At 36.7% G+C, this 27,216-nt stretch overlaps 1 long non-coding RNA gene across 1 annotated transcript in view; it reads right to left on the reverse strand.

Moving 5' to 3' along the window:
• LOC147582526 (uncharacterized) overlaps positions 1-19,937 on the reverse strand; it is a 57,414-nt gene extending 37,477 nt beyond the window's left edge. The window contains exons 1-2 of the long non-coding RNA XR_015248741.1: positions 19,803-19,937; positions 10,358-10,442 (exon numbers count right to left, since the gene is read on the reverse strand). This is a non-coding gene — a long non-coding RNA (uncharacterized LOC147582526). The remainder of the gene's footprint in view (positions 1-10,357; positions 10,443-19,802) is intronic.
• Between the last annotated feature and the right edge of the window lie 7,279 nt (positions 19,938-27,216).

The raw sequence follows: 27,216 nt of genomic DNA on the forward strand, positions 1-27,216 counted from the left end.
TATAACCATGATTCATTATACTTACACATTTAATCTACTGTCTCTCTACATTTCTTTATGTATCTTTGTACTTCTTTTTGGGATGTTTCCTTCTGCCTTTAGTTATAGCTTTAGTATTTTTGTGCTGTATGGTCACTGATTAATTCTGTCAATTTTTCTTTACCTTATTTATTGCAAAAATATCTCTATTCCTGTCTTATTTTGTATGAAATTTTTTTTAATAGATGGATATTCTAAGAACAGATGCCAAAATAGGGTTAGATATTGAAAGGGCAGGCCTACGCAGGCCGACTCCATCTTGTTCTGTGTCCTTCACCTTGACCACACCTCCTCCCCTTGAGTAACCCTCCCCCTCACCTGCCTAACAGGACTCGTACCCTTCCCCAGCCAATCGGCTGAGGCCATAGCCATTACCTCACCAACTGGCCCTAGGCCCCAATAAAACCTTTGTGCTTTTGAAACTCGCTCTCTCTCCCCGGTATCTCACCGCTGCCTCGGTGCAGGTAGGGGATTGAGCTCGAGCTAGCTCGAATAAAGGCTCTTTTGCTTTTACATCGGACTCGGCTCCCTGGCGGTATTTGGGGATCACGAATTCTGAGCATAACAGATATGAAATAAATTATTTGGGGGAAATGCCTCTGAGAGAAAATGAAGGAGTGGGGGGCAGAGAACGGCTGAGAGAGCCCTCAGATAGCAATGCTGGTCAGACCGAGAGATGGAGGAAGAGAAGAGGAAGAAAGGAGAGAACAGCTAGTTAGAAGTGTCTTATTCTATAGCAAAGAAAAATCTAAGGAGATTTTGCCAAATCTGTGAGGGAGCCCATCAGAAGACAGTTGCCCATCAAAAGGGTTCCTAATCTCTTAGGAATGGGCTTGCCATAGTTAGTCCCTGTCTCAGGGTTTATTTAGCTAAGAGCAGTCTGTGAAAAGTATGACTTCTGAGCTAATCCAAGCACGGATTTCAGCAGAAGCCTTTAGGTAATTATGCTTTCTGCAGTTGGAAGTTGGAGAGGAACATCGATTTGACATAGTATAGACTTCTATTTTTGCATTTAATTCTTTCAGAACTTAGACTATTATCTATTGTTTTCTAATTGTCATTGTTTCTGTCAAGAAATCAGTTCTCAGTCTTTGTTGCTGATTAGAAAATAAGTAATATGTCTTTTTATTTTATCTAAAGTTTTAATATTATCTTTGATTTCTAGGAGTTTTGCTATGAAGAGCCAAGATGAGGATTTTTTTGTACTTAACATGTTTACTGTTTTTTATTTTTTATTTTTTTTTAAAATTTTTTTTTTTCAACGTTTATTTATTTTTGGGACAGAGAGAGACAGAGCATGAACGGGCGAGGGGCAGAGAGAGAGGGAGACACAGAATCGGAAACAGGCTCCAGGCTCTGAGCCATCAGCCCAGAGCCCGACGCGGGGCTCGAACTCACGGACCGCGAGATCGTGACCTGGCTGAAGTCGGACGCTTAACCGACTGCGCCACCCAGGCGCCCCTGTTTTTTAAAACTTTAATCTGGCTTCGTGTCTTTCACAACTTTAGGAAATTCTTAGCCATTATATACCCAAATATGTCTTGTCAATATCATAGAGTTTTTTGTCCTCCTGTGCCAAGTATATGTGCAACATATATTAGGCACTTACACTTGTGTCCCCAATGTCTCTTATGACTTTTTCTGTATTTTCCATCCTTTTGTCTTTTTATATTTCAAAGTGGTTATTTTCATATATGCTAACTTTCAGTTTTCAAATCCTCTCTCCAATTATGTATAATCTGACGTTAAATCCATTTGTTGAATTTTTTAAAATTTTTTAAATGTCTATTTTGAGAGAGAGAGAGAGAGAGAGAGAGAGAGAGAGAGAGAGCGAGCGGGGGAAGTGCAGAGACAGAGGGAGACACAGAATCTGAAGCAGGCTCCAGGCTCTGAGCTGTCAGCACAGAGCATTAACACAGGGCTCAAACTCACTGACTGTGAGATCATGTCCTGAGCCGAAGTCAGATGTTTAACCAAGTGAGCCACCCAAGTGCCCCTGTTGAGTTCTTTTTTAAAAAAAAAAAAATTTAGGGGCAGCTGGGTGGCTCAGTCGGCTAAGCGTCTGACTTCAGCTCAGGTCATGATCTCACAGCTCGTGAGTTCCAGTCCTGTGTTGGGCTCTGTGCTGACAGCTTAGAGCCTGGAGCCTGCTTTGGATTCTGTGTCTCCCTCTCTCTCTGCCCTTCCCCCACTTGTGCCATGTCTCTGTCTCTCAAAAATAAAGAAACATTAAAAATTTTTTTTTAATTAAAAAAAATTTAAAAAAATTAACGTTACTTTATTTTTAGAGGGCAGGAGGGGCAAAAAGAGAGGGAGACAGAGCCAGCCAGGTGCTCCTGATGAATTATTTTTATTAATTGAAGTTTTCAATTTTAGTTTATTTATTTAAAATGCACTTTCTAGTTCACTGCTAAAACTCTCTATGTTTTGGTTTATCTTCTCAAACATTAATCACAGATAACTGAAGATCTATGTTCACTAATTCTAATATTTTCATTGCCTGTAGATTCATTTCTATTACTTTTTTTTTTTTTAACTTATGGCTAATTTTGGTTGAATGCCATACATTGTGTTGAAAACTGAAGAGACAGTACAACTTTGTTAGTGGTATTATTTTTCTCAGGATAGAAATCATTTTGTTTCCCACAGTTACATGCTTTTATCTACTATACGCAAGGGTTGAACTAATTTGAAGCTAGGCCTCAACCTTTGTGAAAGATTATCATTTCTAATTTACTCTTTCTGTAACTTTTAGCTTTTGGGTCTCCCAAGCGAAAATGTGGAGATCTACCTCTACACTGACATGTAAACCAAAAGCCCGCCTCCCTACTCCATGTTATATGAAGAAAGTTCTCCTTCCTTCCAAGCCTCTGGTTTTGATTCTTTAAGAAAGGTGATTCCAAATATTCAGCTTGCCTGTCTAATCTCTTCTTGGGGGAACCTTGGCCTTCAAATTCTTGCTACCTTGGTAGCTTTCTGATGTTTCCAAACAAATGCTATCATTGCTTATTACTATTATTATTATTATCATTATTATGTAGAGTTTTTAGTTCTACTTAGTGGGAGGCTTGGTCTGAATAAAGTTAGCACATTATTGTCGGAAGTGGCAATTCCTTTTATGTAAATTTTAAGTAATAGAAAATATTTATGGGTGAAGTTTTTCACTCTATTCTAGCAAACTTCAGGACCTTTATTGAGATGATAAGAATGTAGTAAGATTTTATTTTCCCTTCTTTATTTGTTAATTCACTGGACTATGATTCTGATTAATAGGACCACACATGCGCAAATGTGTTATAAATCCTATTAAAGTTAATTTATTTTTAAAGAGGAAAGCACGTATTTGACTCCTGTTATAGTCTTACTTTACCAGTTGAAAGAGAAAAGTATTTACAAAAATTATATCTCCCTTTTATATTCCCTCAATTATATTTTTTCAAATCCAAAATAGGACTGTATCTTAAATATATAGGACAGTTAATAATGTAAAAGTACCTACTTTGCTTTTAAAATTGCATGTTAAATATCAAAATTCAGATGGATAAATAGTGAAAATTATGTTTCACTCTCAAAGTAAAGGTCACACTGAGCATTTTTAGCCTAAGAGTAGCTATTAAATATAGGCCTAATAATCATCCAATTTGGAAATAAGACTGTAGATTATTACATAAAACAAGGACATTTTATTTGAAATGTATTTTAGCTAATAAAAATATGGGTCATGTTAAACATATATTGCCAAAATATAATTAGCATTTCCAAATGCACTTGACAAAAATCCATGATAAAAATCAAACTAAGTATTTGGAGGTCTACAAACTACACAACTGGAAAGAAACCAGTATGTTATCTATGCTATGACTATGTTGTTAAAAATTTTTACCTTTAACCCTATGAGGTAGGCCTATATTGAAAGCAGTGGTCAGTCAGGGCATCTGGGTGGCTCAATTGGTTAAGCATCCGACTTTGGCTCATGTCATGATCTTGCGGTTTGTGGGTTTGAGCCCCATGTCAAACTCTATATTGACAGCTCACAGCCCGGAGCCTGCTTCGGATTCTGTGTCTCCCTTTATCTCTCTGCCCCTGTGCCACTGTGCTCTGCTCTCTCTCTCAAAAATAAACATTTAAAAAAAAAAAAAAAGAAAGAAAGCAGTGGTCAGTCATACTAATCACTGCAGAGAATATTTGGTTTTGGTGATGAATTTTAATTTTAAAGTTGCTTAAATTTTAAAAAATTGGGGGTGGTAAAGTTCTAGGTTAATGTATCCCTAAGCATAGCCATAAGCCTAAGCAAATTCAATAATAACTTTAATTAATCAAAAGAATATACACCACTATTAGAAAGTATATCAATAAAGACTATTCTTTGCATTCTCAGAAACAATTGACAATGGTTTTCTTCTAAAACGTGCAATTTCTCTTACCTAACCCCATAAATCTTCACAAAACCTCCTATGTACAAAAATCACTTGGAGAACCACCTCTCATTAATTAGAATGGCTAAAATTAAAAAAATATAAATAAATAAATTTAAAAATAAACTAAAAATACCAGTTCCTAGTGACAATGATAAACACTTATTCACTGCTGATGTAAATGCAAAATTGGAGAACCACTTTGAGAGACAGTCCAGCAGTTTCTTACAAAGCAAAACATTGCCTTACCATGTGATCCAGAAATCACGCTCCTAGAAATTTATCCAACTAATTTGAAAATGTATGTCTACACAAAAAACCTGAATGTTGGTAGCATCTATATTCATAATTACCCAAAACTGGAGGTGATCATGATGTCCTTCAATAGATGAGTGAATAGACAAACTGTTCCACATCCATACAGAAAATATTATTCAGCAAGAAAATAAACAAGTTATCAGACCAGAAGAGGACATGGATGAATCCAAAATGCTAAGTGATAGGAGCAGGTCTGAAAAGGTCATATACTATAATCACCCTGATTACATAACATTCTAGAAAAGACAGACTATAGACATGATAAAGAATCATCAGTAGTTCCAGGAAAGGGTGCAGGTTGAATAAGTAAAGCACAGGGGATTCTTCAGCACAACGGAACCATTCTGTATGACACTATACTTGTGAACACACAACACTATGCATTTTCCAAACTCTATAAAACTTTTCAGTACAAAGAGTCAATCTTAATGAAACATAATCCTAAAAAATAACTTAGAAGCTCTGTGGATCCAAAGACAGAAAGCAATATGTTAAAAATAAATAAAACAATCTTACTGCATTTACAAATGTATGAAACAATATCAGTAAAGGAGATAAAAGAAAAACATGCTGATCTAAATAATTTTAGAAATAAGTTGGTAAGACTAAAGGCAGAAGAAACTGTACAGAAGAAATAAACATATGGAAACTCTGTACTTTTCTCATAATTTTTCTGTAAATAAATTAAAAAAAAAAAAACTGTCTCACCAAAGGTACCTGGAAACATTTTACTTAGATAATCACGAAATAGGTAAAGACATTACCAATATCTTTTGAAGATATAGGGGCTGGATTGGCATCAATAGCCAAGGATTCAAAGCACCAAATAGCTTTGCATTGTCAAAATAAGGGTAGATGGTGGCCAGGTAATAAATGCAGTCCTCGGATCACTGCAGCTCACAATGAATCTTCTGTATTCATAAACTCACAAAGTGGTCGTTTTCAAAATGTACTACTGGACTGACTAAACTTGACAGCAGAAAACTTACATGGGACTTTTTATCTGTGAGATAAGAGCCATCATTGTAGGGAAAACAAAAAGAAATCTGCTGAGATTCCTTCACCAACGTAGTATATCAACAGTATTACCAGGCACAACTTCTGCCATAACAGTTACTATTCATATAACTAAAAACAAACTAACAACAAACACAAAACGGCATCATCTCAGCAAATTCAAACAAAGTACATAACAAATCCAAAGTGCATTTCTGACAAAGCACCCAGTAAACTAGGAACAGAAAATCATTTCCTCAAAGTAATAAAGGGCACCTATAAAAGTCTATAGCTAATATCATACTTAATGGTGAAAGACTAAATTCTTTCCTCAAAATAGGAAAAAGACAGGATACCTACTTTCAGCAGGTATCTATTCAACATTATACTGGAGTTTCTAGCTAGTGCCCAAGACAAGAAAAATAAATAAAAGGTATTCATATTTGAAAGAAAAAAAGCAAAATTGTCCATATTCAGTTGCATATGACATAATTCTCTGCACTGAAAATCCTAAGGAAACCACACACACACACTTAATTCCATTCAATGGATTAACACACATTTAACAATGTTACATAATATAAGAGCAACATACAAAAGTCAACTGTATTTCTATAATGCACAATGAACATTCTGAAAAAGTAATGAAAAATATTCACGGTAACAGCAACCAGAATAATACTCAGTAATAAATTTAACTAAAGGGATAAAAGACTTGTGAAAGACTATATGAAAACCATAAAAGCTTGCTGTGAGATTTTAAGAGATCTAAATAAATACATATTCCATGTTTATGGATTAGAAAATTCACTATTTTTTATGATGGCAACCCTCTCCAAATTGATCTACAGATTCAAGAAAATACTGGTCAATGTATCACTAGGTATTTTTGGTAGAAATTAACAAGCTTATTAGTAAAATTAATATTTAACTGTAATGACTAACAATTTGGAAAAGAATAAAAGTGGAGGGCATATACTATCTGATTTCCAAACTTCTTGTAATAACCAAGACAAAGTTTTTTTGGTGTATTAGACATATAAACTAATGGAACAAAACTGATAATCCAGAAATAACCTATTAAATTTGAATAATTATGGCTAAGAAACAAAAATAATTGGGAAGGGGATAGTCTTTTCAACAAATGGTCATAGGACGATGAATTATCTATATGCAAAAAGATGAATTTAGAACCTTACCTCACACTATATACAAAACTCAATGCAAAATAAGTCATATGCATAAATATAAGAGTTAATATTACAAAGCTTCTAAAATAATATCTAGGAGGTAATATCAGAGCATTGGGATAGGCAAAGATCTCTTAGATAAAACACCAAAATATGATTCATAAATAAAAACAGTGTTTAACTTTATCAAAATTAAAAACTCCTGTGCTTTGAAATGCATCATTAATAAAACTGAAAAAAACAAACCACTTTTGAAAATCATATATCTAATAACAAACTTGTATCCAGAATATATAAATAACCCATTCAAGTTGATATTTAAAAGCCAAAAATTCCAATTAAACAACAGGCAAAAGATCTGAATAAATATTTCACCAAAGAACATACGTGAATGTCAAATACACACATGAAAAAATGTTCAATATCCTTAGTAATTAGGGAAATGAAACTGAAAATTACTCTGACATACCACTACATACATATACTAATTGCTATTATCAAAAAGATATTTAAAATAAACCAAATATTGGTAAAATGTGGAAAATAGATACCCTCACACTGCCTGTGGGAATAAAACTGGTTCAGCTATTGTAGAAAGAGTTTAGAATGTTTTTTGAAAAAATGTATATATACCATATGGTCCTACCTTTCCATTTCTAGATATTTACTAAGGAAATATAAAAACATATGTCCATGTAAAGACTTGTATATGAACATTCATACTAGCATTGTTCATAACACCCCTAAACTGGAAACAACCTAAATATGTCAACCAGTAAATGGATAAGCACAGTGTGTTGTATTCATATCACATGTTCCATATGCAGAACACTACATATCATACGATTAAATTTATATAAATGTCCAGGAAAGTCAAAGCTATAGAAACAAAAAGCAGATAATCAGTTATCTGGGGCTGATGAGAATGGAGATTGCTGGAAATGGTCAAGAAGATACTACTGGGGTAGTGAAAGTGCTTTAATACTGTAGTGATGGTTACATAGATCTATAAATTTACTGAAAAATAACTTAATAGTAAATTTATGTCTGAGATTATTGTATGTAAATGTTAACTCGGTTAGTTATATATATATTTATCACATCCTGGCGGAAAGTGGCAGAGAACAAAGAAAGGTGACCCCATTCCTATCTCTAATTCACCAGTCTGGCAACTATATGTTGTGTGCTTCACTCAGTTATCTTCTTCATGAGTAAATATACCTATTATGGGCAGAATAATGGTCCCTCAAAGATGTTTACTACCCAATATCCAGAACCTGTAACTAAGTTAGGTCACATGGTAAAGAGGAATTAAAATTGCAGATGGAATTAAGATTGCTACCTAGTGACCTTGAGACAGGAAGATTATTTTGGATTATCCATGTGGGGCCAATGTAATCACAAGATTCTAGTAAAGTAAAGGCGGCAAGAATGTTATCATTAGAGTGACACAACATGAGGAAGACTTCACTGGCTTTGAAGATGGTATAGGTCATAAGCCAAGGAATGAGAACAGCCTCTAGAAGCTGGAGAAGGAAGAAAATGATTTATTCCTTAGAGCCTCCAGAAGAAAACACAACACAAGCCTGCTAACACCTTGATTTTAGCCCAGGGGGACCTATTTCAGACTTCTTACCTCCAGAACTGTAAGATAATAAATGTGTGTTACCTTAACCCACTATATAAGTTGTGATTTTTTTAAACCATGGTTATAGAAAAGTGGACATAGACCCATCCCCCAACTGCTGGGAATGCTGGTTACTAATGACTCATACATGTGTTTTTTTAGTGGAAACTGTCCTCAGTTGTATGGAATTATAAAGTCCAAAGACTTTTTACTCCCAGTGCTGCCAATGATTGGCTGATGTGGAGTTACAAAGGCCTTAGTTATCAGGAGTAAACTGCAGATCCGCTTATCATTCTGCCTGGTCCTAAACTCATTTTCTTAAAGTTGCATATTCTAAGACCACTTCCCAATAAATTTTTGGCAGACAACTCTCTGAGTCTGTTTCCTTTGTCATAGCTCCATCAAAATAGGCTTACTATAGAGTATCTTCCTCTTCACTGACACTACATAAACATATATGTCCCAAATTCAGAATTTTTAGAATCTCTAACTCATTAAATTTCCCTTAATAATTTTCAGGTTTTCCTCCAGATTGCACATTCTGATGAACACCTACGTTCCCAATGAGCATAGTGCTATTGATGCACACACTGATGTTTTTAAATAAGGCATTTTCTAAAGTATTTCATAATTTATTCAAAGCCACAGGTTTGAAAGGTGACGTTGCAATTCAACAGGTATGTAGAAAAAACAACCTCAAACAAAGCTCTCCATTGACAATGCTATTACCACAATACATTGCAGAAAAAAAAATAATTTTTAAATATAATTTATTGCAAATTGCCTAACATACAGTATGTAAAGCATGCTCTTGGTTTTTGGGGTAGATTCCCGTGGTTCATCACCTACATACAACACCCAGTGCTCATCCCAACAAGTGCCCTCCTCAATGCCCATCACCCATTTTCCTCTATCCCCCACCCCCCCATCAACCCTCAGATTGTTCTCTGTATTTATGAGTGTCTTGTGGTTTGCATCCCTCACTCCCTGTTTATAATCATTTTTCCCCCTCCCCTTCCCCCATGGTCTTCTGTTAAGTTTCTCAAGATCCACATATGAGGGAAAACATGATACCTGTCGTTCTCTGATGGACTTATTTCACTCAGCATAATACCTTCCAGTTACATCCATGTTGCTGCAAATGACATGATTTCATTCTTTCTGATTGCCAAATAGTATTCCATTGTATATTTAAACCACATCTTCTTTATCCATTTATCAGTTGATGGACATTTAGGCTCTTTCCATAATTTGGCTATTGTTGAAAGCATTGCTATAAACATTGGGGTCCATGTGCCCCTATGAATTAGCACTCCTGTATCCTTTGGATAAATTCCTAGTAGTGCTACTGCTGGGTCGTAGGGTAGTTCTATTTTGAATCTAATCTAATCTAATCTAATCTAATCTAATCTAATCTAATCTAATCTAATTTAATTGAGGAACCTCCACACTGCTTTCCAGTGTGGCTGCACCACTTTGCATTCCCACCAACAGTGCAAAAGGATTCCCTTTTCTCCACATCCTCACCAGCATCTGTTGTTTCCTGAATTGTTAATTTTAGCCACTCTGACAGGTGTGAGATGATATCTCAGTGTGGTTTTGATTTGTATTTCCCTGATGATGAGTGACACCAAGCATCTTTTCATGTGTCTGTTGGCCATCTGGATGTCTTTTTGGAAAATTTATTCATGTCTTCTGCCCATTTCTTCACTGGATTATTTGTTTTTTGGGTGTTGAGTTTGGTAAATTCCTCACAGATTTTAGATACTAACCTTTATCCAATATGTCATTTGCAAATACCTTTTCCCATTCTGTCGTCTTCTAGTTTTGCTGATTGTTTCATTCGCAGTGCAGAAGCTAAAAAACAACAACAACAAAAAAAACTTTTAAACAGCCATTATAACTCTTAAGAACTATAAAGAGCAAACTGATGTTACCAGAGGGGAGGTAGTGAGGGTTTAGGGGAAATAGGAGATGGGAATTAAAGAGTACATGCTGAAATGAATAAATAAAATGATTTTTAAAAATAACCTTATAGTTGCTTACAATGTGTAGAGCCATGCACAATGGAAGCATAACTACATTTTTACTTTGAAACGTTGTATCAGTAGTTCAATATTAAATACATGTGGAAGATTTCTATATGACTGACTGTTATGCATTAGGTCCTACTTCTTTTTGAGTGGCACCAGTCTAATTAATCACTGTTCATGCCTCATAGCTATCAGACACTGGGTTTCACATGAATCAACAGTTAATAAAATTCGTAAGTCTTGAAGAGAGGTCAGGAATTTGAGAAGCACTATTATTTTTGCTTAATTTTACCCTTTGTGAAATATAGATAACTTGAAAAGTGCTGCTTATATTCATCTACCTTTTTTTCATTTAATCAACTTTTATTGAGCATATTCAGGAATTCTTGTTATGTATTTGACAAAAGGTACATCTTTATTACTGAACTGCTTGTACAGTTGATTTAAAATTAGAAGTGAAAGGGACCCTAGGGTGATTAATTCATGTCAAGGAATTTGTTGAGAGAAAAAGTAGACAGCAGTGTCTTCATTCTGTATCTAAGGGAATAAAGCCTTGAAAGTTTATGGGACCCCCAGGTTATAAAGCTAATGGTGGCAGAGGCAGGATGGAAACACAGGTCTAATGTTCTTTCTACCAAAAGAACCCTTAAAAGCAGAAGAAAGAAGGGAAATTAAGGAGATGAGAAGTGTGAGAACTGACCTGCCACTGTTGGCTTGAAAATGGAGGGGACCATGCCAAAAGCAAGGAAGAAACTGAATTTTGCCAACAACCAATGATTGAGAAAGAAGACACCAAGCTGAGATGAGAATGCAACTGTGGCTGCCATATGCTGATTGCCACCATAAGAAACCAACCCTGCTATGCTAGACTTCTGAACCACAGAAATCTGAGATCGTAAATTGATGTTTTAAGCAACTAATCTTTGCTAATGTGTATTGCAACAATGGAATCTGTTATTTCTATTGTGTAATCCATGGGTGAAACATTTCTCTCCAGTGTTTCCTTGTTTCTAACCTCATATTGGGCCATCTAGAAACTTGAAAGGAAGGAACCCTGTACATATGGCTGCTTGAAGGGTAATCAAATATGAAGCATGAAAGTAAGAATGATGTCGGAGAAACTGCTTTAACTTCTGATTTGGCCAGTTGTGGGATGTGTGATCTTAAACAAGTCTTTTCCTATTTTTTTAAATCTTAGATTTCATGGCTAATAAAAAGATAAATTATCCACTCCAATGATCTCTTAAGAGTTGTGAAGATAAGGAACATCTGGGTGGCTCAATTGGTTAAGTGCCTGACTTTGGCTCAGGTCATGATCTCATAGTTCATGGGTTCAAGCCCTGCATCAGGCTCTGTGCTGACAGCTCAGAGCCTGGAGCCTCCTTCAGAGTCTGTCTCCCTCTCTCTCTGCCCCTTCCCCTGTCACACTTTGTGTCTCAAAAATAAACAAACGTTAAAAAAACAAATTAAAAAAAAACTATAACCTAAAAAATGAGATTATTAAATTTAATGAGTAAATTTATTAATTTACATAATCTGGATTGATGACTATGTGACAGAGGATGATCTATATCAAAACATTCGTTTCAAGAAAAATGGCAGTAGAGAGAACAGTCTTAAAGACGTAAGTGGATGGGAATGGAGTAAAAGATTTTAAAGCAATTTCAGCAAACTCAGGATAATCACTGGTAACTATTATCCAAAATGCAGGTTATGTTGTAGTGTCAAAATATCTTCAATCCTTCATCAACAGCTAGTTCCAAAAACTTAAATTATCTTTTAAGAAAAGAAATGTATTCTAGGTTTAGTACATTTTTGGATTAAAGTTGACAAATCCGTAATTATCAAACACTGTTATATGTATGCATGACAAGCACCTAATTCACTCCACATGGATCTCCAAAGATTTAGGCCGTGTTCAGTGAGGTGATCCAAAAGTCATACATTTAGAAAGTGAAAATAACATAAAACTTCAAAAAAAGTTTGTAAATATTCTGCATCTGCACTTATCTCATTGTAGACTAACAATAAATGGAAATAAACAGTTCAGGTACTGGTACCAGTCTGGGGCCACATCTTTTAGTCCAACATTGCTTTATTCCATAGTTTTGTTATATAATTTGTGAGACATGGGAGTGATTCCTAGCAATCTTAGCAATTCTTTCATAAATATTTTCAGGAGTTTCCTAGGTTTGAATTGGCATGTTTGCTGCCAAAATTTTGTATTATAGGTTAATTTTGCTCTGTGTTTTTCTGGAAGCTTGTACCAAATCACCAGTTAGGAACTTGTTGCCTATCTGATTGATTTGTACTACATTTATGAGTCCAGAACCGAGGTATGCTTTGAAAAAATGTAAAATTAAGAAATATACAATGCATTGGTACCATTATTACCTATTTAAGGTTTTGGTAACATTTTTCATGTCATATATACATTTACATTAAATCAAACCTGTATATTAAAATGATTTATTTTTCACATAATTCCAACTTCAATGTTCTTAGTAAAATATATTTAAGTGGTAGAGTATTTTCATATATGAAACATTAATCATCAAAATCTGGTTTATTTAAAACCTAAGGTTTAATGTTCTACTTCAATGTTCTTAGTAAAATATATTTAAGTGGTAGAGTATTTTCATATATGAAACATTAATCATCAAAATCTGGTTTATTTAAAACCTAAGGTTTAATGTTCTACTTCAATGTTCTTAGTAAAATATATTAAGTGGTAGAGTATTTTCATATATGAAACATAAATCATCAAAATCTGGTTTATTTAAAACCTAAGGTTTATAGTATTTGAATTCTGAATTATTGTGGAATTAAAATGGCTTGCTCTCTCTTGGGGCGCCTGGGTGGCGCAGTCGGTTAAGCGTCCGACTTCAGCCAGGTCACGATCTCGCGGTCCGTGAGTTCGAGCCCCGCATCGGGCTCTGGGCGGATGGCTCAGAGCCTGGAGCCTGTTTCCGATTCTGTGTCTCCCTCTCTCTCTGCCCCTCCCCCGTTCATACTCCGTCTCTCTCTGTCCCAAAAATAAATAAAAACGTTGGAAAAAAAAAAAATGGCTTGCTCTCTCTCTCTATATAGCTATATATAAAAGATGTATATACATGTCATTATATATATCATATATATATGATATATATGATGTATATCATATATATATATATGTCATTAAGGTGCCAAATTTAAACAATAAATTGAAATTGATGATACTAATGGTAAAAATCTTAAAAACACTACATTTGGGAGTGAGTTAGTATAGTGAGTTAAATAGTAGTCCCCCAAAAGGTATGTTCACCAGAAGCTCAGAATGTGACTTGATTTGAAATAAATGCCTTTGCTGATGTAATTAAAGTAAGAATCTTGAGATCATCCTGGATTTAGGTTGAGCCCTAAGTATAATGATGAGTTTCCTTATAAGAGCCAGAAAATAAAATACAAAGAGACATGGAAACATCATTTGGAATATGGAGACAGGCTGAAGTGATACATCTCTAAGCCAAGGAACACCAAAGACTGCCTATACTCAGTAGATGCCAGGAGTAACATCTGAAACACACTTTTCATCAGAGCTCCTATAAAGAACTAACCTTTCTAACACTAATTTTGGACCTTTGGCCCCCCTGAACTGCAAGTAAAAAACCAACTGCTGTTTTAATTCACCAAGGCTATGGTAATTTGTTACAGCAACACTAGGATACTAATACAGTGTGGTATATATTACTATTATCCACAATTTTTTGCCTATCTGTATATGTACACATACTTTGCCAAGGGACCTCTCACTAACAGGGAGCATCTATTTCCCTGCCTCTTAGACTGTGGGTTTGCTCATCTGACTTGTGAGGCAAATTATTGAAGCAGATATGAGAAGAGAGTGAACAAGTTTTAAGCCCACATTTTCAGAAACCTTACATATCTCTGCTTGTTCTTTTAAACTTCAGCCAGGCCCTCAGAAAGAAGGTGCTTGGCTAGCCCACTGGACCTAGGAGAATCAGGAATAAAAGTGCTCTTGCCAACATACAGTAAACAATAAGTAATTGCTATTTTAAGTCTCTATGTTTCAGTATGGTTTTTACACAACTACCATTTATCAATAAAATAAAGAAATATCATTCTTTTCCTTTAAAATTTTTTAATGTTTATTTTTGAGAGAGAGACAGGGAAAGACAGAGAGAGAGACAGAGCATGAGCGGGGAAAGGGCAGGGAGTGAGGGAGACACAGAATTCAAAGCAGGCTCCGGGCTCTCAGCTGTCAGCACAGAGCCAGATGTGGGGCTCAAACCCACGAGATCATGACCTGAGCCAAATAGGATGCTTAACTGACTAAGCCACCCAGGTGCCCCTGAAATATAACTCTTTTCAATAATACACTTTTGTTAAGAACTGTTTCAAGTTATGGGGTGCCTGGGTGGCTCAGTCGGATAAGCATCTGACTTCAGCTCGGGTCATGATCTCATGGTTCGTGGGTTGAGGCCCCACGTCAGGTTCTGTGCTGACAGCTCAGAGCCTGGAGTCTGCTTGGGATTCTGTACCTCCCTCTCTCTCAGAGCTTGCACTCAATCTCTCTCTGCCTCTCAAAAGAACTGTTTCAAGTTAATGATTTATCCTGAATGTCCTACTAAGAGGAGTTTTTAATTGGGTGCGAAACAATGGCAATTAAAAAAAAAAAAAAGTAATCTCTTCTCCAGATTGACAAGTCTTTAGTAAAGTACTATGAAGTCCTTTTGAAACCAGTAAGAACTGGATTTTGATATTTTTTAAGTTTATTTATTTATTGTGTGTGAGAGAGAGAGAGAGAGAGAGAGAATCCCAAGCAGGCTCCATTCAGCTCAGGTCTTGATCTCATGACCATGAGATCATGACCCGAGCCGATATTAAGAGTTGGATGCTTAATCGACTGAGCCACCCAGGCGTCCTTGGATTTCAACATTTTAATGTATTTATCCTATGTGCTTATGTCAAGGACATGATGATGTTCCATGTCCATAAACATTTGCCTCTGGTCACGTTATGCTCTTACTCTACATGCTTTAGTTCCTAAAGATAAATAGGTAAATGCAAACTCCCTAACAAGATGTACAAGGTGTTTGTGGTCTGGCCCCGTTTATTTACCTGTAGCAGACGTTTTTGTGTCCCATATCATATATCCTCAGCCCAACTTAGATATCATATGCAGCTACTGTGGAGAGTTCATGAGCACAGTTTATGCCTCCAATTCATCTCTTTATAATTTGTGTCAAATTCATCCCTTATGACAACATTCATCTCAAATGTATGCAGCAACTCTTTCAGTTGCCTTCCAGCCCAGTGATTCTCCTCATGGGGTGGAAGGTGGTCCCAGGCTGCCAGAGCTCCTAGATATATCCTGGGAATATGGAGGAATTAATTTCCCAGGGCAACCTCAGTTGATATGACCTGAGTGCCTCCAGGTAAATTTTCCAGCCTTCCTTTGTTTAAGAGGACAATTCTAGAAGATATTATTTATCCCTCTCAGGAGCCCTGATGAAACTGAGCCCCCATTATACAAAGGAGGGATCCTGATAGTTATTCTTACCTTAACTTTTTCTTCTTGCTTTAATAACCCTTTCTGTTCTTTCACTCTTGCTTCTTGGGATCGCCTTCTAATTAAAATTTTAGCACCCAAATCTTTGGCTCAGGCTCTGCTTTAGGAGGAATCCAAACACCATCCCTCCACTCAATCTTATCTCTCACTCATTTTTTGCCACTTGAGCTATATTATTTATAGTTCCCAATAAGTTTTCACACTCAAATGTGCTAATTTGCATATGTTACTCATATGGCTTTCTAGGACACTCTCCTTAAGAACTCATTCTCTACCTATCTCTTAATTTTACTCAGTTGTTCTTGCCCTTCAAGTTATACCTTAGGGACCACCCCTTCCATAATATTCCTCCAAAGATGTCTTGCCTGAAGGGCTCCCTTTAATGAATCCATATATCATTGTACTGATAACCCTGAATAATAAGAAAATATTTATTTGCCATACTCTATCAGTTTATACCACTACTGTAATAAAGAATAGAAAAAAAATTGTTGTCAAGTGTCAATCCTCCCCTGTTGAAAAAGAATTTCCAGATATTTAATAGCCCTGTCCTCAGATACATTTGTTACTCAAAACCATCCTTACTAACAGCCTTGTTTTCATTTTCATTTGCTATGAAGGTTTCCAAGCATGAACCTATGTTTCTAGATAAAACTAGCAACACTGGAAAATCCATTATTTAATCTATCTGTTCATTAATACAATAATAAAGTTCATTTTGTGTGTTCAGGCACTATAATAAGCACTGAGATACACAGTTAAATAAGACAATTCCCATGTCTTTAAAAAAAATTAAAAAAAACAATAGAGAGATTCAGGTGATGAAGCCCAAGATATGTTTTCATAAATGTTCTTCATAAGAGGAAAGAAGGCTTTTGATCTAGACATAATTTTTTTTCAACGTTTTTTATTTATTTTTGGGACAGAGAGAGACAGAGCATGAACGGGGGAGGGGCAGAGAGAGAGGGAGACACAGAATCGGAAACAGGCACTAGGCTCCGAGCCATCAGCCCAGAGCCTGACGCGGGGCTCGAACTCACGGACCGCGAGATCGTGACCTGGCCGAAGTCGGACGCTTAACCGACTGCGCCACCCAGGTGCCCCGATCTAGACATAATTAAAGCAAAGCATAATAATGGTGGTTAAGATATACTGAGAGTTTACTACTGTCTAAGCACACAGCCAAGCGGAGTATCTCAAATGCTAACAACCTTTTGATCTATGTACCTTATTCCCACTGTACTGAATAGAAATTCGTAGCAAAGACAAATTAAGCAAGTACCCAGAGAAAAGCAAAGAATTAAGAGTTTAACTGCGAACTCTAATTCATGTTGTCAGGATCTGTAATTCCTATGCTTTGACACCACATTTCAGATATTTAGGTACTATACAAGAGACCACCAAAGTGTTCAGGTGAATGAGGAAGGAGAACAGAATAAATTGGAAAAAGTTGATAACGGTAGATTAGTTGGTGATAATTGATAATATTTTCCCATAATTAACCACAAATACTAAACTGGTAGAATTACTTTTTTTGCTTTTTGAGTGGATTTTTCAAAATATGGAGTCACAAAACTGACCTAAGTAACCACTTCATTTGAGTCTATTCACACATGCCACTAGAATTTAAAAACAGTATTTTATCTCAGAAGTGTATTTTTTTAAACTCACCAATGTGGCCATATGACAACAGTGAAATGTCATGTATTTCCAAAGGAAATTCATTGTTTTGGCAGAGGCCATTCATTCGATATTTCTGATTTGCAATTTTAGTGGATGATGATGTGCACTGCCAGGTTTTCCCCATTACCCTTGTCCTCTGACAAAGACAGCCACCTTGCCCAAAATCATGCTTCATTACTGGGAGGCATCCCACATGCAAACGCTGCTTAATATGGGACACGAAGGCCAGACCTTCTTGCCTCAGGTTGGGACAGATCTGCAAGGTTACTCCAAATGCCAAGTACTTTGTAGCATTGGTTAAAATCTTTGGTGTGACTTTATGGCAGATCAGCTTCTCCCTCGGCCTAATTTTGCTTCTCTCATGCCACCACAGAGAGCACTGCCCAGTAACCTTTCTCCATACAAATCTTTATCAGGGTCTGAAATTTGTCTTTCTCTTCCTTGCAAACTAAAATTTTGAGTGCTGAGAGACACAAATTCCCCTTTCATGAATGCTGGCAGAAGAAACAAGACTTCTGTTTCAGAGGCATATGAAGTTATTACTCATGGCAAAGCAAACGGCATGAGAATAAAAACGGAATCAGTTCTCCTACAGCCCTCAAGTCCAATATAGTGGCAAAATTAAGGGTCTAGCTGGATGTCCGCACACACAATGCATTTCCTTACAGAAGAGGGACACTGAGCTGGGGAATGTAGCATTTTACAATAAGCACTGAATAACCTTGTTCTTTTTCATGGGGCTGATTATGTCATGCCTCAGGATTTGTTTTCACATACACAACTCTGAAAAACGTCGTGTTTAAACAGTGGTCAGAGCCCACATTCTAGGCACAGCCAGCAAAAATATGCAGGATTGCTCAGGACCAAGCGTGGATTTCTTCTACTGATACTCTGCATCAGATGTGCTTCCCAGGAGCACCAATCTATGGAAACAATACTCCCTGTAAAATGGACACACCACATAAGTACTTTTTCAGCCCACACTTTGTTATTCATTTTTCTCATTATCATCTAAAATGATAAATCAGTGGTCTTAAATGGGAAAAATCGGAGAAAGGGATCAAGAGGTACATCCTTCCAGGGGCACCTGGGTGGCTCAGTCAGGGAAGCCTCGGGCTTCGGCTCAGGTCATGAACTCTCGGTTTGTGAGCTCGAGCCCCGCATCAGATTTTGTGCTGACAGCTCCGTGACTGGAGCCTGCTTCCGATTCTGCCCCTCCCTTGCTCATGCTCAGTCTCTGTCTCTCAAAAATGAATAAACATTAAAAAAAAAGAAAATTAAAAAAAAAAAGAGGTACATCCTTCCAGTTTCAAAATAAATAAGTTACAGAGTTGTGATGGACAGCACAGGGAAGGAATATGTAACATTGTAACAACTCTGTATGATGACGGGTAACTGCACTCACGTAAATATAGAATCACTATGTTTTATCTCTGAAACTAATCAATACTATATGTCAGTTATTCTTCAATTAAAAAATCTAAAATGATATATCAGTTGTCTTAATATTCTTTAAAAATTATACAGCTGTACTATGGGCTAGTGAGGAGGGCCTTCACGTCCACGTCACGCACCACTTCTAAACGCTGTTTGTAACATACACTTGACCCTTGAACAAGTTTGAACCGCCCGGGGCCACTTACCCGCAGACTTCTTTCCATTAATATAGCACAGTACCGTACCTGTATTTTCCCTTCTCGTCCTCATGGGTTTCTTAATACTGTAAGAATACAGTATACAGTAGATATGACACCCAAAATATATGTTAGTTGACAGTTTATATTATCCCTAAGGCTTCCAGTCAACAGTAGGCTATTAGTAAAGTTTTTGTGGAGTCAAAGTTATGCAGATTTTCTGCTGTGCTGGTTGGCGGCCCAACCCCGTGTTCTTCAAGGGTCAGCTAAACATACTCCGTTGTTTTTTATTCACCTGAGTTACTCGGTGCCGGCGGCCCAGGTACCGCACTGGTCTGTGAAGAGTCTTGTTCACGCTGTGAAGTAAATCTGTCTTCATGGTCACGTTCCCCTCACAGACTCAACACCTCAGCGAGGCGGCGCCTCAGGCAGGCCCGCCAGGACGGGTGTTCTAGCTTCCGCCCAAAGGTCCCGCGGCTCGTGAGGCAAGCACGGGGAGTGAACTGCGCACGCGCTGAGCACAACTCTGTAGTCCTGAAAGCGCTACTTCCTGCCCGAGCCGGCCCGGCCCGCTGACTTCTGCCCTGGAAGCCCTTGGCCTGAATCCCTCCTCTGCTAAGGTCCCAGGCCTCAGCGACACCATTGTGCCCCTCCATTCTGAGAGGTACATCCTCCAGGTCAGTGTATACGTTTGTAAAATTCTTAAAGTTGCCGGATGGAAAAAATTAGCAACATATTGTACTTACAAAGTGGTAATAATCACTAATAACATTGGAGTTACTCTACATCATCTCAATTCTGAGATATTTGCCTAAATGCTTCCCATAAATTAATGAAATTCTGTATCTTAAGTCCTGCGGAGGCATTTATACTGATGACAATAATTTCCTTATGTGAACAAGGGGAAGAAAAACGTATCAGCTTTGATTTTTGTCTGGAAATGTGCATTTTTATTTCTCAAACAAAAACAAAAAAAGGAACACGTGTCTTGAATGATGCTTAGCTACCATTGTAAACTATTTACAATTTTCCTTGAAGTTTTCTATGAAAACTATGAAAACTCTATTTCCTTGAAAATATATCAGCCTCAAGTTCTTTTTATATAGTTTTGGAAGAGCATCTAAAGATTATATTTTCTAGCATAAGGAAGAAATTTAGTGATATTATAAAGAAGTATTAAAATTAACAGGAAATGTATAGCAGACCTGTGATTGGGATGTTTCAGTGGGAAGAAGAGTGTTCATGGAAAAATACTTTGGAAAGAAGGAACAAAAGCTAGAATAGAGCCAATGATTAACTGTGTTGTACATACTCCCGTGCTTATTATTAAGTTTACTTCTTTTTTTAATCTAAATAGATCTAATTGAAATAGATTCTATCCTAAATAGGAAAGGACTTGCAATTTTTAGCGGGTTAGGATTGTGACCAGGTTTCAATCTAGTGTGTTGCTCTAGATTTGTGATGCACAAGTTCAGGATCAGGTTTAGATATAGCTGGGAAAGAAAAACAAAAACAAAAAACAAACAAAAACAAAAACAAAAAAACGAGCAAGCCCAGAGTGATTTGACCAAATTCTTGGCATGATTCATAGAATATCCCTATAATAGGAGGTTGAGTGAGTCTTGTTGCTGGAACTAGCTAACAGGGTCCAGAGCTGGAATCAAAGAGATTCTGACATTATCGTGATAGAGACATGACAACAGTTTGGGGCCAGAGCCAGTCTAGAGCCTACTCAGAAATGGGAAATCCAGCTCTACCACAATCAAATTACACTCAGTGTTCAGTTCCTTTGAAAAGAGTTTTGAAACCCTTTATTCATATCGACTGCCTATGCCAGTGGGCAAAATTTCTGAACCCCTGCTCCAGAGCTGAAAGAGGGACAATGCTGCGCTTCTATTTAAGGGACACCCCTCCATTATAAAGCTGTAGGGTGGTCTTCTCAGCTTGCCTCTTCATATATTTAACTTTTGCCTTATGAATGAATTGGGCTAAGGGTCTGAAAACTCACAGCCTGGGGGTATATCCCCTGCTCTGTGTGAGATGGATTGAGGAAGGGAGCCCTCAACCTTTTACCGCACTCAGTAAGAATTTAGCCTCGGCAACTTGTAACTGGGAGGTGGATAAGAGAAATTCTGGTAGCCTGCCCTTCATGTTGAAATACCATATCTCTTGACTGGGAGGTCAGGGAGAAGGAACTGGGCTTTCTTGGTCACAGTGCCTAGATTGGAGCTTCTGTCATTACACTCTTTTATTTCTATTTTTTTAATTCTCAACTAAACTGTATTACTTTATTAGAGATAAACAGCCATTATTAAGGGTCAGGGCATAGAAGGGAGAAAGTAGGGCCAGCTCCTTGGCTGAAGAGCAACCTGGAAATGTTGTTGATGGGAGAAATTTAGGTCAGAGAGACCAAGCATGGGTCTGTGCTTACTGTCCAAGGGAAGAGAGAATGGAGGAGTGAGGGAGCAGATCATGGTCAAAGTGCTATAGACACTTGCTGTTCTTACCAAGACTTAGCAGATTTTCTAAACTAATATTTCTTAATTTTCTTTATGTCCTCATGACCATTTGCACAGACTTTAAATGGTTATCTTTTTTTATGCTTTTCACCAGTTATCACTGGGTCTGCAGGGCTATTTAAGCTGCCATCCCAGATATCTAAATTTGGTAAGGACATTCTTAATAAAGGCATTGGAGCAAATTCCAAATTTTGAGGAATAGTTGAAACATCAAGTATATCAAGCAACATGAATTGAGCCAACCAACTCAAAGCAGTTTATTTTATTCTCAAAAGCTTCAAAAATGATCCTGATTCCAACATTTTTTGTTTGTTTGTTTTTTGTTTTTTTTTGTGAGTCTTGAACATTTCTGAATATATGATCTAAAATTATTGATATTAATTTTGTCCTGCCCCAAATGCTATTTTATCTTAATAAATTATGGTCTATAATTTATACATTTAAACTAAATTTAATATATATTCATTTGTGTGCAAGATGGCACAAAGGGTAGTTGTGCTATATTACAAGATATCTGGGGACTGAAAATACAGAACTTCTGTGTTGGTTTTTGTCCTACCCCTGTGATCTGAGTGACTTTGCATGGTTGTTCTTTCACATTGTACCATTAACTAAAACTTGAGATTTGATTAGATGATCTTCAGGTCAGTTGGAACTCTTAACCCCATTCAATTCTATGAGATAATAGCCTGACATCCAGGTAAAAATGTTGAGGAGAGAGCTGGAAATAAGGGGTTAGAAGTTGACCAAGAGTTCAGAAGTAGAGATTTATATTACGGTTGATTATTATTGATTTTGTATTAAAAAAAAACCAAGAAACAAGGATAGGTTTGCTTCTTGTAGAAGGACAAATCAAAGAAGAAAATCACCAGACAGACAGAAGTACAATGAAAATCGAGACCTTTTAAAGTCTTGGAACTTAAAGGTAGATAATTTCAACCAGAAAAACTGATCAATAATGTCAAGAGACAAAAATATCCATAGCAGAGTTGGACAAAAGGACATTTGACCTAACAGTTGTATACTGTGTGTGATCACAGTTTTGAAGAGTGAGGAGGATAGTGGTAAGTTTTTGGAAAATAAAGGAAAATCTGAATAAGGAAGAAATAAAAAACATTCATTATAAAAGAAACAGGAGTGGTAAGACTAGGCTTTGGAGCTTAGTGTACATATATGTTTTAAGGTAACTAATAACTGTACCATTTGAAATAAGTTTAATAGTCCTTCTCCTGAACTAAGCTTTTTGTATGTTAGAGGGAATCTACTATTTATATCATTCTTCAAAGTGGTATATAATTGATTTTGCAATGAGCATGTTTTTGTGTTTTCAAGGAAGATTCTATTACACTACCTTTATCCTGTTTTTTTAGAGTGCATCTTATTTTTTGTGTAGTTCAATCACTTATTATATATGAATACAGTTATATTTGAATTACTATATATGAAAATGATCTGGATAATGATTTGATTAATTTTTCCTTGACAGAAATGGGATATTCAAAATTCTATAATGATTTTAAAACGATGTGCTACAGCCTACACAGTTTGATTTTAAAAGTGATTCAAATGTATGTAATTGTTACTGGTTTTGTTTTTTTGTTTTTTGTTTTTTTTTGTTTTTGGAATTTACCACAACCCATATGTTGGTAGGCTGTAACACTTCAGTTTTCTTCAGCCTTCTTTCTTGGCAAGATTTCCTGTAACTGCAACTATTGATACAAAACTCCAAATTACTTCACTGATTTTTCTTCTTTCCTGGTGAAACAACATCTTATTGATTCTTAGAGCTTGTTCCATTTTAAGTGGCTTATCTAGAAAAAAAAATATTCTTTTATGGGTATAATCTTTACACCTTTTTTGACCTGGAAAAGAAAGTATGTAGGAAAGATGCAAGATCAATCTTTAAGCATTTGAAGGGCTATCAGACAGCAGGGGAATGTTCAAAGGGTAGAACTCAGTCAAATCAGTGGAAGTTGCATCATTTGGCTCAGCATAAGGAGCTTCATAACAATGCAATCAATAGCCTCCAGGGAGAGCAAGTTCTGTCTGAGTGACGCTGAGGATCATCTGTTATTCATTCTGTAGAAGAAGCAAGAGACCCCCTGGACAAGGCAAGAGGCTGTAGCAGGAATAGAAAGTTTGCACTCAAATACCACTTAAAAAGTTATCTCATGTGAACCTCTTACATTTACAGATGAGATTGAATGAAGGGAGTCTGATGATTTAAATTAATGAGCCCCTAATCTAGTTTATTGTTAGAACCACCTGCCATGTTCTGTGTGCCTGTATGTGCCTGTTGGTATCGGGGAGTGGTGGCTGGTTAACAATTTACTGACTCACCACAAGACTACTCAATTGGAATTTCTGACTGGATATGAAATGTGATTTTGAAGATCAATGAAGTTTGGGAACCATTGATACCACTAAGAACACTAGGTTCCTAATCATATGTTCTTTTTATCATTTGACATTGTGTGAGTCCCTTTCATGTAATATCTATGAATTTTGTCTTCAAAACAGTATGTCTCTAGGGGCACCTGGGTGGTTCAGTCAATTAAGCATCTGACTCTTGATTTCAGTCAGGTCATGATCTCACTCAAGGTTCTGCACATTCAATGTGGGGCTGCTTAAGAGTCTCTCTGTCCCTCTCTCTGCCCCCCCCCCCATGTGCTCCCTCTCAAACAAAACAAAACAAAACAAAAAACAGTGTTTCTCAAGTCAATAGAATTTGTGATCTTCTTATTTTAAAATGGATCAATTTAAGTTGTCCATTTAGGTTTCATCTAGTTTTTGTTTTTTTTTTTTTAATTTTTTTTTTTTCAACGTTTTTTATTTATTTTTGGGACAGAGAGAGACAGAGCATGAACGGGGGAGGGGCAGAGAGAGAGGGAGACACAGAATTGGAAACAGGCTCCAGGCTCCGAGCCATCAGCCCAGAGCCTGACGCGGGGCTCCAACTCACGGACCGCGAGATCGTGACCTGGCTGAAGTCGGACGCTTAACCGACTGCGCCACCCAGGCGCCCCGGTTTCATCTAGTTTTAATTAGAGATTGTTCTATGAAATAATGAAATTAGGGCACCTGGGTGGTTCAGTTGGTTAAGAGTCTGACTCTTGATTTAAGCTCAGGTCATGATCTCACAATTTGTGAGATCAAGCCCTGAGTCTGCTGTCAGCGCAGAGCCTACTTGGTATTCTTTCTCTCCCACCCCCCCCCGCCCCTCCCCTGTGCGCGCGCTCTCTCTCTCTCTCTCTCTCTTTCAAAAATAAATAAACTTAAAAAAATGATGAAATTAACAAGAAACCATCTTAATGTGAGTGAGGCCAACAAACCATATTCAAAGTAAATGAATGAATCAATGCAATAAAATGGATACAAGCAGATTTTAATCTAAGAGCTGTTAACACAGAAAGAAACGTTTACTGATTTATATCTATTTTTTATCAGGTCGTATAATTATTTCACTTGTTCTTCCCTTTGACTTTAATAGCTGCTGGTTTCTGCTCTTTACTAAGTCTGTTTTTTTTGTTGTTGTTGTTCTTGTTTTTTATCATAACCAACTCTTGAGTATCCTTTATCATTAATTCCTCCTTGTCTGTTAAGCCATTAACTCATTAAGGAGTGGGATTCTAGTTTATGTGAGCCCTGCTTGAAAGATCATGCTAGAAATTGGATAAGATATAGCATAGGTGGTTTGACAATGCTGAGTTCAGAGGAAGTTTTATAAACTATAAGTCTTATATACTATAAATGTGCAGTTCCTCTATATTATGTATGTTTCATTCAGTTATTTGATGATCATAATGCTGTTTTTTTATTTTTTTTTAAATTTTAGTATTTATTTATTTTTGAGACAAAGAGAGACAGAGCATGAACGGGGGAGGGTCAGAGAGAGGGAGACACAGAATCTGAAGCAGGCTCCAGGCTCCGAGCTGTCAGCACAGAGCCCAATGCAGGGCTCGAACTCACAGACCGTGAGATCATGACCTGATCCGAAGTCAGACGCTTAACCGACTGAGCCACCCAGGCGCCCCCCCATAATGCTGTTTTTAATGGAACTTGTTATTTGATACCACTAAGTCTTTCTTAAACATTTTTCTCTTAAGGCTGTATTTTACTTAAACTTTGTGTTTAACTAGTGTATCTAAGTATAAACGCTTACATAAATCTCATTTCTTATGTAACCTAAGAAAGCTAGATAGTTTCATTGATCTTCAGTTTCCTCACCAGTAAAATGATTGGATTTCTCTTCTCCTTATCTGGCGAGCCTCATTCTTGCTAATAAGGCATTCCCTTGAAAGACCTTACTCAAGCAGAACTATTAGCTTACAGTTACAACTCATTAATTGGCAAGTGCCTCAGTCAGGAAAACAGCACATTCCCGTCAATTCCCTAGGGTGGGAAGTCTTTAATTTGCAATATTCCAATGTCATTCATTCATATCTTCCTGCCTATTTAGTCATACCTACCTACCATATGCATTATCCACTATTAACAATTTCTTTAGTGCTTTAGGACAATGATATATACAAAAACCTTCCCTCCATGTAACTACACTAAGTCAATCTTCTGGTCCAAATGGAGCTGCTGTCACATTTCCCTGTTAATTTGTAATTGTCTAGGTTCTCAATTGTTTTGGTCCAGAATCTTGAAGTGGTGTTGTTTTTTTTCCAGTGCATTTTAAACATATCTCTAGCTTCATATATTACTGCTCCACCTCACAAGTTTTAACTGATTGTCACAGTTTTCATAATGTGTCAAGGAGAGCCAGCCATTTACACATTCTACACTGCCTATCAGTCAGTCCTTATGAAGCTGAAAATGGTGTGAAAATGTCATTGTTCACCAGGTAAGTTGAAAAAGCACCTGTTAAAATTTTCATCATATTTTTAGAGCAACAATAACCAACAGAGAAGGTGGTATAACACACATACCTGTACATTTGATGTGTTTTTAGTTATTTTACTTAAGAATAGCAATAACTTTTCTGTAGTCAGTATATATAGATGAAGTTATCAAAATGTTAAAAATAAGAGATATATGAATATTCTCTATGATTTAAAAAATAAAATCTACCTATAATGAATTATAAGTCATATGCAAAGTACCTCAAGAGACTTAATAGTTCCATTGTTGGTTTGAGCATATTAACTTATTAAGATACAGATACAAGTCAGAGAGGGACATGAC

The sequence above is a fragment of the Puma concolor genome, chromosome A3 (assembly GCF_028749965.1).
Source record: "Puma concolor isolate L17-30 chromosome A3, mPumCon1.1.hap2, whole genome shotgun sequence".
Lineage (NCBI taxonomy): Eukaryota > Metazoa > Chordata > Mammalia > Carnivora > Felidae > Puma > Puma concolor.